General features: G+C 40.7%; 1 long non-coding RNA gene across 1 annotated transcript; it reads right to left on the bottom strand.

Annotated features, from left to right (window-relative positions):
• Window positions 1-1,034: 1,034 nt before the first annotated feature.
• On the bottom strand, window positions 1,035-11,136 carry LOC115946415 (uncharacterized). Its single transcript, XR_004080491.1, has 3 exons — window positions 10,869-11,136; window positions 2,909-3,012; window positions 1,035-1,214 (listed from the first exon to the last, which is right to left on the bottom strand). It is a non-coding gene; the product is annotated as an uncharacterized lncRNA (long non-coding RNA).
• Window positions 11,137-18,315: the final 7,179 nt, after the last annotated feature.

Here is an 18,315-nt window from a genome sequence, read left to right as displayed (position 1 = left end):
AATAGCCATTTATGTCTTCCTCCTGATTTACTTACTGAAATGTTTTTCCCCACTGATTAAGGTAGTTAGGCATGGTTTTCCATGCACCTGCTTTGGGGACTTGCAGCCCTGTAACCAGTTCAGCTGCACAGGGGAAGGCTACAGGAAACTTGGGTTTCATTGTATAAATTTTTTAAGCATTCATTGAGGTTAGTGGCATCAGACTACATTCTAAGAGAGAATGAGGCCAAACAATAGTTTCTAAAAGACATGAGTATTTAGGAAGAACAGGCTTCTTCTTTACAAAGAGGAAATGATAGAGACAGAAACTGCTTTCTGCTGGGAAAAAATGTACCACATATGCAAAACTGGAAGATGCCTAGGGGAAAAGACAAAGTTGATATCAATGTGAGTGGCATCTTGGGGAAAACCCCAGCTGACAGAAGGAGGCTGCATAGAGGGAGGAGTGCTGGGAACTACTAGACGACTGACTGGCACATATGTGGTTTCTGGTGATTAAAATAAGCCATTTAAAAACAGACCTGCTTGAAAAGCAAAAAAGTAAATTACATTATACTGGATGGAGCAGCTACCAGATGGTCCAGTTACCAGAAGCTACTAGATTTTGTCTGGAGGGGGAGGGTGTTGTTGGTTTTGTGGGGTATTTTAATACACACATGCGCTCACACGAGCAAACGCTCATGGGCCAAACTGGACTGTAAAAGCCATCTGGCACTGCCTGTGTAAGTTTACTACATTGCTAAACCTCATTCTCTGTGACATTATTTATGGTTAGAGGACTAATTCCGGTTTCAGCCAGGCAACTAGACTGCAGTCTGGAGCTCAAAAATCAGAGGGCATGGAAAAAAAGCAGTGAGCCATAGGGTGGATTCTCAGCTGTGAAGAGACAATTTCCAAAAGGAAAATGAACTTCACTTTCTCTATTCCTAACATGAGTAATGGGATGGTAAAAAGAAAATTCCCCTCATTCTTTGCTATAAATCAAGACCTGTAAAAACCTCCCCCCACCCTTTACACACAGCCAAGCTCCACAATCCTTTTCCAACCAGGATTTATTTTTTTACAGTCACCCATTGCTTTTGTCCATCTTCTGTCCTTCAAGACTTCATAACATTTGATAAGTTTCTGTTCTCCATTCACTCATCTTCTTCCAGTCCAATTCCACTTTCCTGCTCTGGTATATTAAGGGGGTTGTGATCATCTCCAGGTGTATCCTAAAAATCATAGAATCATAGAATGGTTGGTGTTGGAAGAGACCTTAATGATCTACCACCATGCACAAATGGCATCTCTCACCACAAAGCATTTATAAAACACACTTATACAACTCACTATATTACATCTCCTGTATATCTTAACTTTTAAGGAAGAAGTTTAACAATGCTGGCTTGAAATGAAAGGATTCAGTAACAACAATAAGATCCTAAAGTATTTTATTCTGGTAGTAACTGGGCATTATTTTTATAGAACAATCACAGCATTCAAAAGAGAGCTGAACTTTCACCAATGAAAGAATCTATCATTGTACTAGAGACAATGTCCTTGCCATGGGGTCTAATCTGGCAAGTGGCTCAATACAGTCAGAATTTAGTTTAGTTTCATTAAATACTCCCTTTGGCTGTAATGCAGAATTGGAGGGGAAAAGGGGGCTGTGTAAAGAAAGAAAAAGAAACAGATCTATGAATGTGCAACAGAAATCCATACAGAGCTAATTTTCTAGCATATTAAAAGCTACAGCTGCATCATATATGTTAGGTACCTCTTCCCTCTCAGCTGAGATCTGAGGATGCAACAACAGTGTTTCAACACTGTTGCTAGACCAAAGTCCACAATCCAAAATAAGACTCAACACACAGTACATAGTCCAGAGTAAACACTTGGCCCATATTTACCTTACAGTCCCTGAAATTCACTGGCAAGGCTTTGAGTTGTGTGAATGTGAACTAGCTCTGATCTACAGAGCATCTTGACAAAGCTTAAAGCACTGCACTTAACATCCAGGCTACTAACATACATACATAACATGTAAGGGCAGAGACACCCAGGTTTATTGAATTTATCTATATAGACTTGCCTTTCTGTACTTCAAGAAAATTCAAGTCACTTAAATTGTGGCTGAAGGCATTTACACAGGGATGGATGTGGTTCAGTTTGTTTTCAATATTCTGAGATGAAAATTTAGAGTTCTGAATTAGAAGGTAATGAAATTTAAAATATAACAAGAAAAATACTTGAGAAGGCAATAGTGGAAGTTGCAAGCTCCCTTCTGCTAACACTTTGTAACGAATTCAACACAAAATGTTCCTGGGAGAGTAGCAAGTCAGGGAAGATACTATAAAGAACCAATAACTCATTCTAAAATTAATTCAAGTCACAGATAAAACCCAAAAATGCTCTGATCACAAAAGATGACACGTGCAATGCTTCTTAGCTATTTTCCCCACAGAAACACTCATGAAAAGTAAACCAAATAAACTAATGTGAAAGCTAGGACAGTTCACTGTGATTTCCATAATCCCTTTTCCTCTCTCCCTTATCTTAAATGCAGATTTTATGTTTGAAAACACTGTTGAGGAGGCTGATCCAAAGAGATTCAACCCAATTCTCTGCAGAGGTCAGGGACAATGGCTCCACCCCACCTCTGCTTATTGGCCATATATTTCAGACTAACTTCTAAATGTAGAAGTATCAGTACTTTCATTATAGGCATTTGATTGATTATAATCAGGCTGTCAGAGTTTCATTTTACAGTAGCAGAAACACTAAGCTTCTGTTATGATAATTCTGCGGAATTTATAGAGAAAGATCCATCCCCCAAGGATGTGTGTATCTCTCCACCAAATGTTTGGGCAGATCTCTGAACTCTATGGGACAACCTGAAACCTGCAAAGGCTTTACACGTACTTACCATGCCTTTAGTGGAATTTCACTGATGATAAATAGCTCTTCAAAACTTCTTGCTATAGGACTAGAGGATGACAAATATATTTCTCTCTCTTAATTCCCAAGAAGCTGTGTACAAAAACATTCATGAGTCAGACCAGAATTTTTCAGCTCTTTCCTAATTGCATTGCAAACAAAAGATAGGCTGAAGGTCTCACTTCTTCAACATGTAATAACCATGCTACTTTAAAACAGTGGCACTGGAAAAATATATCTTGCATCATATTTGGCGCATTTTAATGATTTCTGGTTCATCTGAACTCAAATGGCAAATGCATCTTTGCTGATGGTATTGTTGCAGATAGATCACACAAACTAACAGGCATTCCTTCAGATTTTTAAGTGTTGGACAAAACTAATCATTGGGGTGCATTGCTAGACACATATAGTTGTCAAGCCATACCAAAAGGTGAGATATGTGAGGCTTTCCCCAGGGAGGACATAATCAGAAGCAGTACTGCATGCTCTGTTCCTGTGCTCCTGGAATCCCAGGTTACTCAGTATGTCACCTCCTATTTATAACCAGGTTCTAACACTAAAAGAAAGTTACCCCCACTTTTCTGCAGGCTCCTGCCTCGCCTTCTCTGCTTGCAGGGCATTTTCTGGAGAGGGAAGAAAGGGTTAAAAGAAAAACAGCCTAATCTCTACACACACATTTGTCACCTTCCCCAAAATAGCTGCAGAATTTGAACACAGTATGCCATTTTCTTCCCTGACAGGTTAATCCGTTTATTATTCATCCATTTAATGAAAATAGTGTGTCTCTATACTAAGAACAAAACAAAACCTCCATCAACACTGGTTCTCTTTAAATCATATTCATAATCTTCCACCATTTGATTTGTCTTTGAATTGAGCTTTATTTTTTTAACTATAAATTCGAAGCAGGAAACCTATTTCTTCAGATTTTGCATTGTTGCCTCCAGCCATGTTTATGGAATGCTTTCTGGGGTTTGTAAAATTATCAGCATTTCATTACCTGCTTCTGCAACAGCCATGTATCTACTGTGAAAAGGTCACCCAAAAGTTAATGAACCTCATGCTTAGCCAAACTGCTCTGCTCCTGTGGGACAGAAATTTTCATGAAACTCTGCAAGGCTCATCTTGCAAAGTTTCCTGAACATGCTCCAAAAAAAGAGTAGTTAGAAAGTCACAGTGCAAATCTATCTTCTTTTCACAAGCAACTGGCTCCATTAAGATCTCTGCAAAAACATGGGGCTCAAGTTCTCAATGGCACCATTTCCAAAGGAAAACTACTGCAGTGTTTTTAACCTGTCACAGAAGTATTAAGACCATGTAGCTACGCAGAACAATCATATTCCCTTCCAGGTTTTAATTCTAAAGAATTTCCTATCTCCACTGGAAGCACCTCATTTCATGCACTACATACTTTTTTTTTTCTCTCAGATTCATCACATTAGAAGACTGAATCCATTCAGGTGGTATGCCTAGATCTTTCTCTTCCTCAGGCCTTTCCTCATGATAACTATGTTGAGTACAGAAGAATTATATATTTCATTTTGAACTACCAAATTTCATCGAGTCCTCTTACTCCAGTCCTTATTTCCATCTTATATCCTAGCCTTTTTCTGCATGAACAGTGCCTCCTAACTCCAGCCAACCAGCATGCTCCCCTGTGTTACAAAGGAAGTGCTAACAAAGACATAAAATAGGAAAAGCCCCATGAACAATATTTGATTATCTCTCTGATACTTCCTTTCCCAGCACTGGCAACTGTTGCCATGTTCTCTGCTTTCCAGTTCCCTCAGGCAGCCTCTACTCCAGCAGCTTCCACTTTGGGACCATACCTAAAGTTTGCTCTTATCAAGGAGTGACATCAGAGAAGTTCAGCAGAATCTACTCTTCGCGAGCCTGTGTTGTTGTACCCCACTTTGCCTTTCTTAGGTCTGAACATCAGAAAAAAAACCCCGTGGCCATTTAATTGCACATTTAATTGGAGCTCACAACATCCTGAAACATCTTTGTGGACCCTGACGTGGTCTCGAAAGTGACACACTGCTGTTAGTTAGATTTTGAATCTGATCTGCTACTTAGGCAGAATAACTGCATGAACATGCAGGAAAAAGATGACTGGATGATTACTGTTGTTTTATTTAATTTTTTGAAGGAATGTTCTTGCACCAGGGAATACATTCAAAAGGAAAACATAAAAAAAGAGGGGGGGGATAAAAGGAAAAAAACATGTGAAAGACAAGGGCAATTGTTCTGTGGTTGTTCTGCTTTGCGCTACAGGCAAATCCCTCCAACAAGAAAAGGGATATTTTGTTTTTTTATTAGAGGAAATCATTACAGCATCAAATGTTTGTAGGCAAAGCAGAAATAGAGCAAGACTTGAATTTAAGGGATGTTAATTCAACTGAATGCAAATTCTGCTAGATTCTGTGGTGTCTGGATCTCATTCACTGGTAACCAAGAGGTGCTAGTTCAAATGAACTGTGTTTTCCACCTGCATCAGCCTCTTAGTTCAAATAATGCCATTCCCAACTGAAAGAGACTATGTTGTCTAATGTTGTCAGCTCATGATTAGGAGCTGGGGTTTCCCAAATATATAAGCCAGATTAACAGCAAGGTAAAAAATTAATAGGACTTTATTGTGAGGGGGGAGAAACCCAAATAAGTTTGTAGAAGCTGTAAAAACTGGTAACCACTAGAAAAAGTCTAGGCAACCCCAAACTACTGAAAGGTTAAAGATCTGTGGTATGCCTCATTGGTCTAGAGATGTTAACTTCACCTCTTATATGTCCCATAAGTGCCCTTTCTAGTTACTGATTGTTCTTGGCTCTGAAAAAAAAAGTCTCCATCTTTCCTTTGAGATGTCCTGGTTTCACCCAAGTACAAAACAGGAAAGTAATCTGGGGTTAGAAAACAGTTCCTTCTCTAGCTGCATTACCAAATCCTAATCTCCGCCCTTAACAAGGCCTCCTCCCTGGGGTTTCAGCCATGGTCACCTTTTCCGTGTTTTCCCCAACAGTACAGATAACAACTCACAGAGCTACTGAAGGTTAACTGTTGTTCAAAGCACTTCTTGGAAATTAATAGTATGTGCAGAGGTATAACTCTTAGGACCAGGACTTGTAGAGGCACAACAGAGGTTGACTAGGTTCGAGCAGTCTCTGGCACAGCAGCAGTCCATGTGCACACCACAACCACTCAGCCTGGAAGGAACCTCAAGAGGGCTCTGCTCCAACCTCCTTATCAGAGCTGGGTCAGCTGTGAGATCCGACTGGGTTGATCAGGGATTTTTCTAGCTGGGTCTTGAAAACCTCTGAGGACAGAGACTGCAGAAACCCTCCAGCCAAAATGTGTATTTTAAAACATCTGTTGTTCAAGTGCTGCCTCAGAACAGCAGTTTTTTCAGGCCTGAATATCCCACTGGTTTTATAAGTCAGCAACCGTTCCTACTTATCTGTCTTGACAGAAGTCATCACCATGGCACTGAAGCACCTGGAAAAACTGCCTAAGGGACAATATGGAAATTGTAAGGCAGCTCCCAGCACAGCTATGAGGACTCAAGGACAACACAGTGCCCGGTGTGTCTGCAGGCTGCCAGGAGCTAACAGCATGCTCTTATTTCACCCAAAACCTGGGTGACTCCACTCCAGCATGAAACCTCCAGCTGCCTGCCTGCAGTGAAAGCAGACGGCGCTTCCCAAGCTGTCAGCAGATGCACAGGTACCATCAGAAATTACGAGCAGCAGCACAGAAATACACCTGGGCGTAGGTGGAGCAATAAGGCAGGTCATAAACAAAGTAGATGAGGTTCTTAAAAACAGCAGCTCTCTTTGAGAAGTTATGCCTGAAGATGTAATGACCCTCACTTTTTATGTTTATTCCTGAGACTACACAAACTCCACACAGCCATCACTGTTTCTTTAAGTGAACAAAAACAATGTTTCATAATCTTTTTTTCGACCAATAGACATAATGAATCTGTGCAGGTTCATTTGTTCTGGGGGACTGCATGCCCTCAGCGTAATTATTTAACTTAGCTGTAACTTACTTAATTTCCTACTAATCCTCAACAAATTTCCTCAGTACAGACTGTATTGAAATAGCAGATTATAGATATTAATAGGCCAGAGCAAATGGCAGTTAAACAATTAAACATTTTTTTTCTTGCCACTGCCAATAGGCAAGTAACCAACAAGGCATTTTAGCTTGCTTGTGCACCTCAAACAGCAAGGCTAAAATCAAAATACCTGTTGTGAAAATACATATGCCTCTCCCAATTTTAAAGAGAAATTCAAATTTTGCACAAAGCTTAGGCAAAAAAGTCACCATTCATTTTCATATGAAACCATGTACTGCTGTACATTTTGGTATGCAAAAGAGGCCTCAGAATGGAGCAGGGAGGGGGCACGTCAATACTAAAATATATTGAAACAGCCTTAGATAGAACTGCTTTGCAACACTGGCACAAAGCAGAGAGTCCAAGGACTTGCTGACTTTGGATATGTTTTTGGCCAATTGTTCCACAAGGAAAGGACATTAGATTGCTTAGATCTAATAATCAAGGCAAATACTTAACAACAGGCATGGAAATACCTGGTTGGTTTTTTTTTTTTCTTTTTCCATCATCTCTTTGCAAGATTCACTTGAAATATTAGTAAGTGATATTAGGCCCAGATCCTAGAACATGATAGTTTATGAGGTCTGAGTACTGGCATGTTAAGTAATGTCTATGGCTTATAGTAAAATATATGATACACACAGCTCCATTTATATGGCTCAGTTTTGAGTTGTGGGAGTTTCTGAGAGCTGGGGATGGGAAAGGAACAAGCATGACTTGTAAAGCAATGGGCTTTCTAAGTTCTGCTTTTAAAAATACTTTGATGACTAAGTAAGCGTTTAAATGTTAAGAGAGATTTGGAATGAGATCTCACCCAGCTCCCAGTCAGAATACCCGAAGCAAAGCAGAAAACAGGCTATTTGAATAGTTTGTGTTGTGCAAGCAGAACTTTTAGGATCAGACGAAAAGTAGAGATTGCCACCTGCTGACCAAATGGAGAGTAGCAACGAGGACGAGAAAAGGAAGCACTTGCAGCGAAATCCAGGCTCTGCCGAAACTAAGGGAATTTTGCGCTGTTTTCAGCAAAGCCCTCATCCCACCCTTGCTCTTAATTTTTCTCGCCAGCCAAACCAAGACGCGTACTCATAAAGCCCCAAAGCTGTCTACTTTATGTACAGAAGGAAACAGCTTGACAGAACAAGATACATATTCAGGCAGCAGGTCCCTGATTCTGCTGCTTTCAGCTGACGAGCTCATATTATCATAGAATCATAGAGAATCTAAGCATCATAGAACCATGGAATGGTATGGGGTGGCAGGGACTTTTAAAGATCACCCTACTCCAACTCTCCTGCCATGGACAGGGTAGACCAGGTTGCTCAAAGCCCCAGCCAACTTGAACACTTCCAGGGATGGGGCATTAACAACTTCTCTGAGCAACTGATTCCAATATCTCACCACCCTCATTGCAAAAAAATTCTTCTGTATGTCTAATCTAAGTCTCACGTCTTTCAGTTTAAAGCCATTGTCCCTTTTCCTGATGCTACAGGCCTTGGCAAAAAGTCTTTCTCTGTCTTTCTTATAAGCCTCCTTTATATATTGAAAGGCTGTACTAAGGTCTCCCCAGAGCCTTCTCTTCTCCAGGCTGGTCCCCAACACTCTCAACCTTTATTCAAAGAAGAGCTGTTCCTCTGACCATTTCCATTGCCCTTCTCTAACAGGTGCCATGTCTGTCTTGTACTGGGACCCCAGAGCTGGATGTAGTTCTCCAGGTGACATCGCACGAAAGTGAGGGAAAAGGGGAAAACCAACTCCCTTGATGCTCTTTTGATGCAGCCCAGGATACTTGGCTGTCTGGGCTGCAAGTGCACATTGCTGGCTCATGTCCAATCTTTCATCTGACAATTGATCAAGTGAGGAGGAACATCTGATCAATAGGATTTGGTTTATAGTGTGGGGTGTCCCTGCCCATGGCAGGGGGATTGGAACTACAGGATCTTGAGGTCCTTTCCAATCCTAACTGTTCTATGATTCCGCAGCAGCCTGAGGGCCCAATAGGAGACAACTGGTGGAGACAGGAGACAGCACTGGATCACAGTCAGGGGCATGTTGCTGCTGTTTCAGACAAGTGTGGAGGCTCCTTCGCACACCAGAAAGAGGGCTGCAAATGCACCTGGCATGGCTGTAGCACCAGGAAATGCAAGGCCTGGAATGCACTGTATTTCCCAATGAATAGAGGGCAAGAAGGAGAAGGGGGCCCCCTTTGTACTCTAAGATCTTAGATTATGACCCCTCAGGACCTACCAGAGCATACACATAGAATGGGGACTTTAAAAATGCCTCAACCGCAGAAGAAGCTTCAAACCAGAGCTCACATGTTTTTAAACACCAAACCTCATGACTTTTGGATAAATCTAGAGGAAATCAGATCATATCTGAGCAGTGCCTCTTACTTTACCAGGGAGACAAGACATCATTTTGTTATGCTATTTCCTTTCCATACTGACATGACAGAATAAATAATAAAGGAAATATTTGTTTTCTTTCTGCAACACAGTAGTCCATTTCAACAAGATATACATTGCAAATGCTACCAGAGACATGTAAAAATACAACCCTCGTATATAAACTTAAGCGTGTTCTTTTCTTTTTCCCCAGATTTTGGAAATGTATTTTTCATTCTGGGTTTAATTAAAAGCAAATCATGATAGTTTTTAACAAAATTGAACATTCACCCTGATGTACTCAGAGGTAATCGCAAGAGGACACAGGACTGAGGCCATATGAGTTTACCTGGCTCCTAGCACACAGCCAAAGGCACACAAAGAAAACTAGAGGAGAGAGATTACTTTTGTACAGCCCCTAACGACCTCCTTGTGTGGACTATTACTACATCATCAGCACCTAACCTTTGCATTAAACCATGCTGAAAGAACTATGCAAAACTCCTAACTGTCCTAAGGAGTCCTTCACTTTCCCCCACATCTCAGCCATAGGCTCCTATAGCACAACACAGCCGTATGTGCCTGCAGCACAATGCAGTTTTGCATGGTGCAGACACATACTGTAAACTGATTCAATAAACTGATCCTGGCTTCTTTTCTGCAGAGAAGAGAGAGACAATTTTTCAGCCTGGCTCAGTTCAGTGATTTGGCCTACACCAAAGACCCAGTAGGAGTTATGTGCTGGCAGGTAAAACAGTGATGGAAATGTAGGAATGAGCAGTCTGAGCTGGCACGGACTCCTTAAATTCTTTAAGTCAGCTTCAGTGCTCAAGTCAGAACACCATGGAACTACAGGATCAAGAAGTTGTGGCTGGTGACCAACAATACGTAGCAATAGCAGCAGATCTGACCAGCACTTCAATTAGGAGTGCACTGTGGAGAGCTTATTAACGAATTATTTCAGCAGAATGCTTTTAGACTGCATTTAAGGTATACTGGATTGAATTTATATCAGTTACATTAAAATACACATCTCAAATCCAAAGCGAAGGGAACTAGGCTTTGTAATGTCATGAACTTCACACATAGGCAGCACTTCTCTTAATACAAGGGAAGACCAAAGAAACTACAGCCCTGTAAGTCCAACTGGAAAAGTTATGGAGAAGATTGTATCACGTACTATTGAGAGGCATTTATTGAATACTGCAATCATCAGGCACAGTCATCCTGGGTTCACAAAGCACAAGTCCTGTTTAACAAACTTGGTAACCACCCAGCCCAGAAACCAGGCCTTGGCACCTCGCTGCGTAACTCAGGGACACCCACCAACAGTCCCTGTTTTCATTGCAGTTACGAGTTTGGGGGAGTCTCTGCCCACTTTATCAAGACAACCCCTGGGAGCTTGCTCCTGCTGGGCTGGTGTGTACTTGGTGTGATGTTCAGGCACCTACCTGAGCCTTGAATAGGCAGCAGCCAGCTCTATCAGCAGCACACCATGGCTGGAGAGTTGTGCTGTTGTCAAGATGCTGTTTTTCAGCCTCATGGTGAGGCAGAGCCAGCAAGACAATTTCCACCTCAAAGGTCATCAGCTCTGCACACATATCCTGGTGGTCACAGGCTTTTCCACCCATGCCTGTGACCCTGAGGACCTGCTTTCCTCCTTTTAGTTACGAAAGTGGCAAGACTGACACAGCTTCTGGGAGAAGACCATAACAGAACTATCATCCTGAAAAAAAAAAACAAAAAACAATGGCTATTGTTACAGACCAGAAGAAGTGGAATTATACCATTCCTGTTCGGAAAATCAAGATTTTTAGACAGAAAAAGACTAGATTAGATATAAGACTAGGTGTTAGATACAGATATAGATAGCAGAAATAGACTTACAATAAATAGACATGTAGAGGCTGTTGGTACAGGCGGTAGTGTATCTGTAGTGTTTAAAATTAGTTACTTTATGTCAAAGTGAGGGAACTACAAGAGGGGGGTTAATGACAAAGCAGACAGAAATAAATAAGTGCAAAGTTTTAATGAGTTTTGCAGTCCTTTAAAAAAGATGAAAGGCCATTGGAGATTTAACAACGAACAAAGGCAAGATAGAAAAGAAAATCAGGTGCATGTTAGTGGAGATAAGAGCAACATGCAGCCAAATAGCACATACTGAACAAAAATTTCCACCTCATTATATTTAAACCTTGAAGAGAAACTTTGCTCTTTTACACTATCACAATATGAAGCCTAAAAGTAAAATTGTGCTTTGAGGCTTTAAATAGATTGTGTCTCCCTGGCAATTTTAATTAGCATGCTTCTGTTTATACAAATGCGTCCATAGGGAGCTGGTTTGAAGAATGGAAGAATAAGCCTAGATAAGTATACAGAATAATTTTAGTATCCATAACTTAAGTTTCTGCCCATAAGCAAAATGATCAAAAAACCCATAAAATTAGTATTTTTAGATGATCCCAAATCCCTGTTAATTTAATACCCTATTTTCCTAGCTCACTCATATGCTAGTGCAAATAACCATCTCCAATAGAATCACCATTACACAGAGCAGTATTTCAATAAAATGAGATTGTGAGAAGGAAGTTCTAACTGCAGCTAAACTGGAGCTAAAAATATCAGGAGGGGGAAGGGGGAAGAGACAGAGAAAAAAAGGAGAGAGAAAAGAGAGCACAAGAAATGGGAAAGGAAGGGCAATTGCTTGTTATGTCTCAGTGGAGGGAGACAGACTTCAGACTTCTGTTTTCTCACAACAAACATTTAACAGTCCTGGGAAAGAACTTACGGAGAGTCAAAGAAATAAATTTCCATCTATGCTCGACATTCAGACTGACAAAGCCATAACTACTTTAGATAATTTCCTTTGAAGCCAGCAGTCTTGGAAGGACTGGAATATTGTGTTATCACTGATAAACACTGCAAAACATTTCACTGCATGCATCACTTGAGGGCAGCAGAGCAGTCTGAGGTCCAAGGAGTATTCCTCGTTTCTCGGGCTAGGCACCCCGGCTACCAGCCTCTGAACCTGACACATTGTTTTCAGCAGGCCAAAAACCCCCTTGTCCCCCTGCAGCATGCAGAAGCATTTCCTTCCCTCTACAAAAACCTGCCGGCACCAGCTCAAAACACTGATGTTACTGCAATGGCAAAGGACAGAGATGGAAAGTGGGCTCGTGCTCAAGAGACTTAGTGCAGAGGAGCACATAAAGCTTAGGAGCACATAAAGCTTAGGCTGTGGAGAACAGCAAGCAGAGAGCAACTGTCATGCAGTTTGTATTTTCATTCTCTAAGCCTTTCATTGTTTTTTTAAACCTGCCTTTTTTGAAGTTTGGGCTGCTAAGACATTTTGGAGAAGTCTGCAGGCAGGTAGTTTGGGCTCAGGTTTCCTTCCATTGATCCACTGTCACAATACACAGGAGAGGAGGGCATTGCTCAAAATGTTCCCAGCACCTTACTGATAAAAGTAAAGAATATGCCTTTTAATTCAGTGTATAATGGGAAAGAAATTAGAACTGCCTTTATGTAAAGCATACCATAGAGCTGGCTAAAAGAGCCTGCGGTAAATGGAGATAGCTTTAAGATATTTCCAACTACAAAATAAATCTGCTGAAGTGTAATGCTGCACTCTTTAAGAATTACTTTTACAAAACAAGCTGTATGACATTAACAAAGCCAGTCAGGTGATGATCATTAACACACAGCAACAAAGACCACGGGGTAAAACAAAGAAAGGACAGGTTTGTGATTCTTGAGGCAACGTCTGCAAAAGATGCTGCAGACAAAGCAGTTTTGCCCTCTGTGCTCAGACCGGGCTGCAGACAAGCCGGCTGGATCCAGCGGCATTGTGACAGTAAGGCTGCGCTCCAGCAGCCTGTCGTCTTTCCAGCCAGCATGCTCTAAAATCAGGAGAAAAAGGCTCTTGAAAAGTTGTTGACCTTCTTTACAGCCTAAATAGCTTCTTTTTACTAAGCACAAAAAATGTTCAGTGTTTTTCACTAATCCCACTGCTGGAGCAAACATGATGCTTCTCCATTTCAGGATGGTTTCAAACGTTGCTAGGAGCAAATAAAAGCTAAAATCACCAATCCATTCAGATTCCTTACTCTCATAGAGAATAAATTTTTAAAATGCTCTTTTTCCTGCTGTAGGATCAAACTTGGGATGCTTGAATGTTTGGGGTTAGCATTAGTAATAGTATTAACACTTTTCCCTAACTGTCCTTCAGATAAACCAATGACACAGAAAACCTTGCATTTCTCACTCTCCCCAGCATGAGTGCACCAGTCTGGGACTGCTTCCCCTTGTCTGACTCCTGCATCAGTTCCTACTCGGAAAGCAGCTGGTCTCTGGATATATTCAGAGCAGGCTGTCCCCATGTGCAATATATCATAGTGAATCCCGGCTTCTTGGTTGTATTTTTTTTTCTTCCTGCAGGAAACAAGTCTGTCAGTCTTTCTCCAACCCCTACCCTATAACTTGAAATGCTTGGACAACTTTAATGAAATCTGGTGGAAAACCATGAATCTTAAAAGACATTAAACTCCTATCATCTTTTGCAAATCAACAGGTGAGGAGGAAAGACTCTGAGCAAGTAGTATTATTTCTGCTGTTTCACTGAAGATATTTTTTTTAGTTCCATGTTCCACATTCTTCAAAACAAGTCCCAAGGGCTGCCTTGAAGTGCTCCAATTTGGGATACTCTTCTGAGTAGGCAGAAAAACTCCAGGCTTCTATTCAGGCATAGCACCTGAATTTAGAGTGGGACCAGCCTCAGGTGGCCAACACTCCTCTAGCCCAGATTGATGGACAGCCATTCAAGGATGCCAGGTTTGCTGCTGGGGTATCCAGTGGGATCTGCACAGACTGGGAACAGAAGAACAACATTGGCTGTACCTGACCCATAGCCTCCACTCACAGCAGCACTCAGACACGTGGTGTGTTTTACCTATGTCTCCTTAACACCTGCCCTTTCTCTGCATGCTCCCGCCTTACCAATGACTTCAGCTAGAGTTGGCCTAATTGCCCAGCAGCAAGAGGAACCAAGCACAGAAAGTAGGTCAACAGCAACAAAATGACCCATCTCCTTCCCTCCCTCCACTCCACCTCTCCTGAAAGAATGTTGTCAAAAGGTGACTCACCATTCCTCTTCCTCTGAACATGTGGCACCTCCAACACAACAGAATAAGTCAAAACCCCAAGTTAATTTTTTTCTTTTAAAATTTAATTTTTCTAAGCAAAAGATTCCTATGTTACTAGATACAGAAACTCTTATTTTTACTTAAGGGTTACAACTAAGGTTGCAAAAATTATGGCATGAGCAATTCTGAGCACCCTATTATTTAGCAGCGAAGTCCTGCTTTGATCCTTCTCCCTGCTGACTTCAATGGAACTCTACTAAGTATAAATTAAAGCAAAATTCAGTCCATCACCTCTACTTTAGCCTTCATGCATCCCATTTAAGCAATGCCTCCACCTTGATTTCACCTTGCTGTAGTCAGCAAAGAATGCTGATATAAATTGTGTTGTGCTTTCATGTATCTACTCACTTTGCTTTCACTTTAAGCTGTACCATTTTACCTTACCATTAGAATTACATCTAGGCAAAAGTGAAAGAGTGTAGAAAGAGTGTATAATCTCTTGCGCTCTCTCTGGAGAGCAAGCCTCCATTAAGATTTTTCTGTCTCCCTGTACACAAATAGCAAAAACGTGTATTTTCCAGTCAAAAACAATTAGCAAAGTAAAAAACATATTAAAGAGAGCACAGTCGCTCATTCTAACATTTTTCATCTGAATGGAGAAATACTGTTATTTCTTCAGGAGGCAGGAATCTACACTTCAAAAATGAAAAAAATATGCTGAGATCATCAATCATGTTAGTGGGAATTAGATGTCCAGTCCCTCAGATACTAATAACAATCCCAACCATATTGCATCAATTAGCCATTGATTGCTTGTGAAGAGGTAAGAAAGCTTAAGTGCTTCTCTCACTTCCCTCATTATCATGGAAGAATGCAGCACAAAGAGCCATACCACAAGTCACAGCCATGGCCACACGGATGAGCTTTCCTCTCATGGGCAAGTCAAGGTTCCATTTGCCCTTGAAGATGCCTTTCTCGTTTCAGGGGGAAAAAAAAATCAAGTAAGTCTGTGTATTAAAGTTATTTGTGACAGTAATTTTCCTTTGTTCTCAAATGCCATCTGCTGAGAAGGCTCTACTCATCTTCTCACAAAACTTGTTATTGAAGAACTAATTCTTTGGCCTTGGCAGAGACATAAAATGAGAGAAAAGAAAAAAAGAGGCATAGCTGTACCTTCCTTCAAAATAATGCACTTTAAAAACACCATGTGCAATCTGGGTGTCACACAAGTTCTGAAACTGGAAAAATAATCCTAACCTTTCAGATAAAGTTACACTCAGAAGTGTAATTTTAAATCCTTTTACATACTAAAGCTAGATAAAAAAAGACAAGCCCACTTCCCTGCATATCAATGAAAGCTTACTAAAAAATACAGTTTGTTAAAATGAGACAAGACTTTACAAGTGGTTTTCAAACTTTAACTAGACAGTCTGGTTAAATACAACCAGCAGTACAAGCTGCTGAACATGAAAACCTTAGCATTTTTAAAAAGCACTTCAGTCTATCTATTTGACTAGTCACTTTGAGGAGCCACCACATGCTTTTGCTGTTGAACTAAGGCATCATTGACAGCAATCCCACTGCTCAGCTCCAGTGCCTGAATTAGGATCCCACAGCAGGCTTAGTTTTGCTCAAGGAATCTCTTTAGAAGTTGCAAATGAAAAGAATATACATTATCTTTGTATAGGCTTGAACAAATAAAACCACTGCTAAACATGGAAAGAAACATGGCTGTAAAGCCAGGAAGAGCATTTCAAGTATGCTTTATTAAACAACAAAGCCAAAAGCAAAACAAAGGAACCCAAATGTTCCTTATATACCTGGAAAAAAAAAGACATTAAGATCATATTCCCCAGGCTTGGAAGTCCAAGAGAATTTAACCCACCGCAGCTATCGCCATGTAAGAACATGGACATCACCCTGATCATACCACAGCTGAAGATACAGTCCATATCTTGACTACATTTTAATCTCACAACTACAGCATTTCATGCCACACCTCAGCTGAAGCCACATTTGCTGTTATTAATGAAGCACAAAACCTCAGCAATGTTGGCACCATTGCTCTGCTGTTTCAAAACCAGGTGAACTAGATTGTGACCAGTGGTGTTGCTCCTACGCAGAATAATTTTGCCTTTTTTGGAAAAAAGTCCCGTATCAGCAAGCATCAGAAAATCTGAGATTTTATTTAACTAGAGATGATCATAAAATACACTGTTTATGCTGTTTATGCATGGGGAGAAGCAAATGTGAAATATGCATGAGGAGATGCACATTTATACGACAAATCAATTCATCACCAACAGTTCTGGGTTTTATTGTGCTATGATAAAAAAATGTATAAGCTACACACCAAAAGAAAATAAACCTCAAAGAATGGAGCAACAGCAGTAACACAAATAGTGCAGGGCACAGACATATTACCACATATGTAGAGCAAGAAATGAGCAACTCATCCGGGACAGATCTTTAGCTGGTTTTGGGTAGCTATAGCATTTTTACTAACCAAGAACCTGCTCTGGCATTTCAGTCATTCCTGGTGAAAAGTCTTTATTTTCCTAGAAAACTGGAATTTCTTTTAAACAGCCCTCCTTTCTGTGTACCCTCATTTGTAAAAGACTACAGAGATTTAGGAGGAATGTTACCCTTGTAAGCTAATGCTGCCAGCAACACTTACTTTATCTTTAGTGTACAACTTTGCAACAGATCTCATCGCTGAGGAAGGGCATCTCAACACAACCAAACCTGTTCAGATTAGTACTTCACTCCTACGCAAAGTGAAGAATTTTTACTTTCTTTTTGCTTTCTTAATCCATCTTAATTCAAATTCATGTTTTGCTTATTTTCAGGAGACTTCCAGTCTCCTTATCTGCATCATCCCATAGGACAACATACAGTTAGGCCAAGATAACAAAAAAGCCATTTTCAGACAGCATTGAGGATAAAGATATTTTATCAATATCTGATGAGCCTTCAACACTCAGTAAGTTGCATGAAACATGGAATGGTACATAATTCAGAGCACAGAACAATCTTGTACATTCAGCTGTTGAATCAGAGTATGGACTATTTGTTGCAATAGTTTCAGACCACCAGGCATAAATCTCTGATTGCCCTTAAATTCCCAAGCCTCATTCCTGCTCTGTATCCTTCACGGTGCCGTAGGCAACAGCCATTCCAGACAGTCCATGGCACTCTGTGTATGGTAAAGTCTGAATTTTTTGTTCACTACTGCAGTAAGTCACAATGTCTACAAAGAGTAGGGAACTAGCTGTAAGCTTTACACTTCTAACCTGCTTTTATGTCTGAAGGAAAAATCCTGACAGTCTTGTCATTACAACCAAGCTGATTTTTAAGGATCATTGCAGAGGGAAATTCCTAACATTTGTAGCTTGATTTGTATACAAAATTTGTATAGCCAATCCACTATTACTGCCAACTCCCTTTTCTTTTACTGTAAGCCAGTCACCATTTCTAAGTACATTCTCATACTTCCTTTCATCCTTACCCAGGATAAGATTGGAGCTCAGCCACCACGGCAGGAAGAGGTTGGGAGAGCCAAACCACATGTAAGGAGGATGATCCCTCAGCTACTGTCCCAAGTACAGTAAGATTAACTTCTCTGCTTCCAGATTTTATTTCCTCTGGAATCCTGCTTTTAACAGGCCAGCCTGGGAATTACCACAGAATTCAAAGACTGTGGAACCACAAGACACACAGAGAAGTGACAAAGTGGGGAGAACTGCTGACAGGACTT

The sequence above is a fragment of the Melopsittacus undulatus genome, chromosome 7 (assembly GCF_012275295.1).
Source record: "Melopsittacus undulatus isolate bMelUnd1 chromosome 7, bMelUnd1.mat.Z, whole genome shotgun sequence".
Taxonomy (NCBI): domain Eukaryota; kingdom Metazoa; phylum Chordata; class Aves; order Psittaciformes; family Psittaculidae; genus Melopsittacus; species Melopsittacus undulatus.
This window is presented reverse-complemented; position numbering and strand designations above follow the sequence as displayed.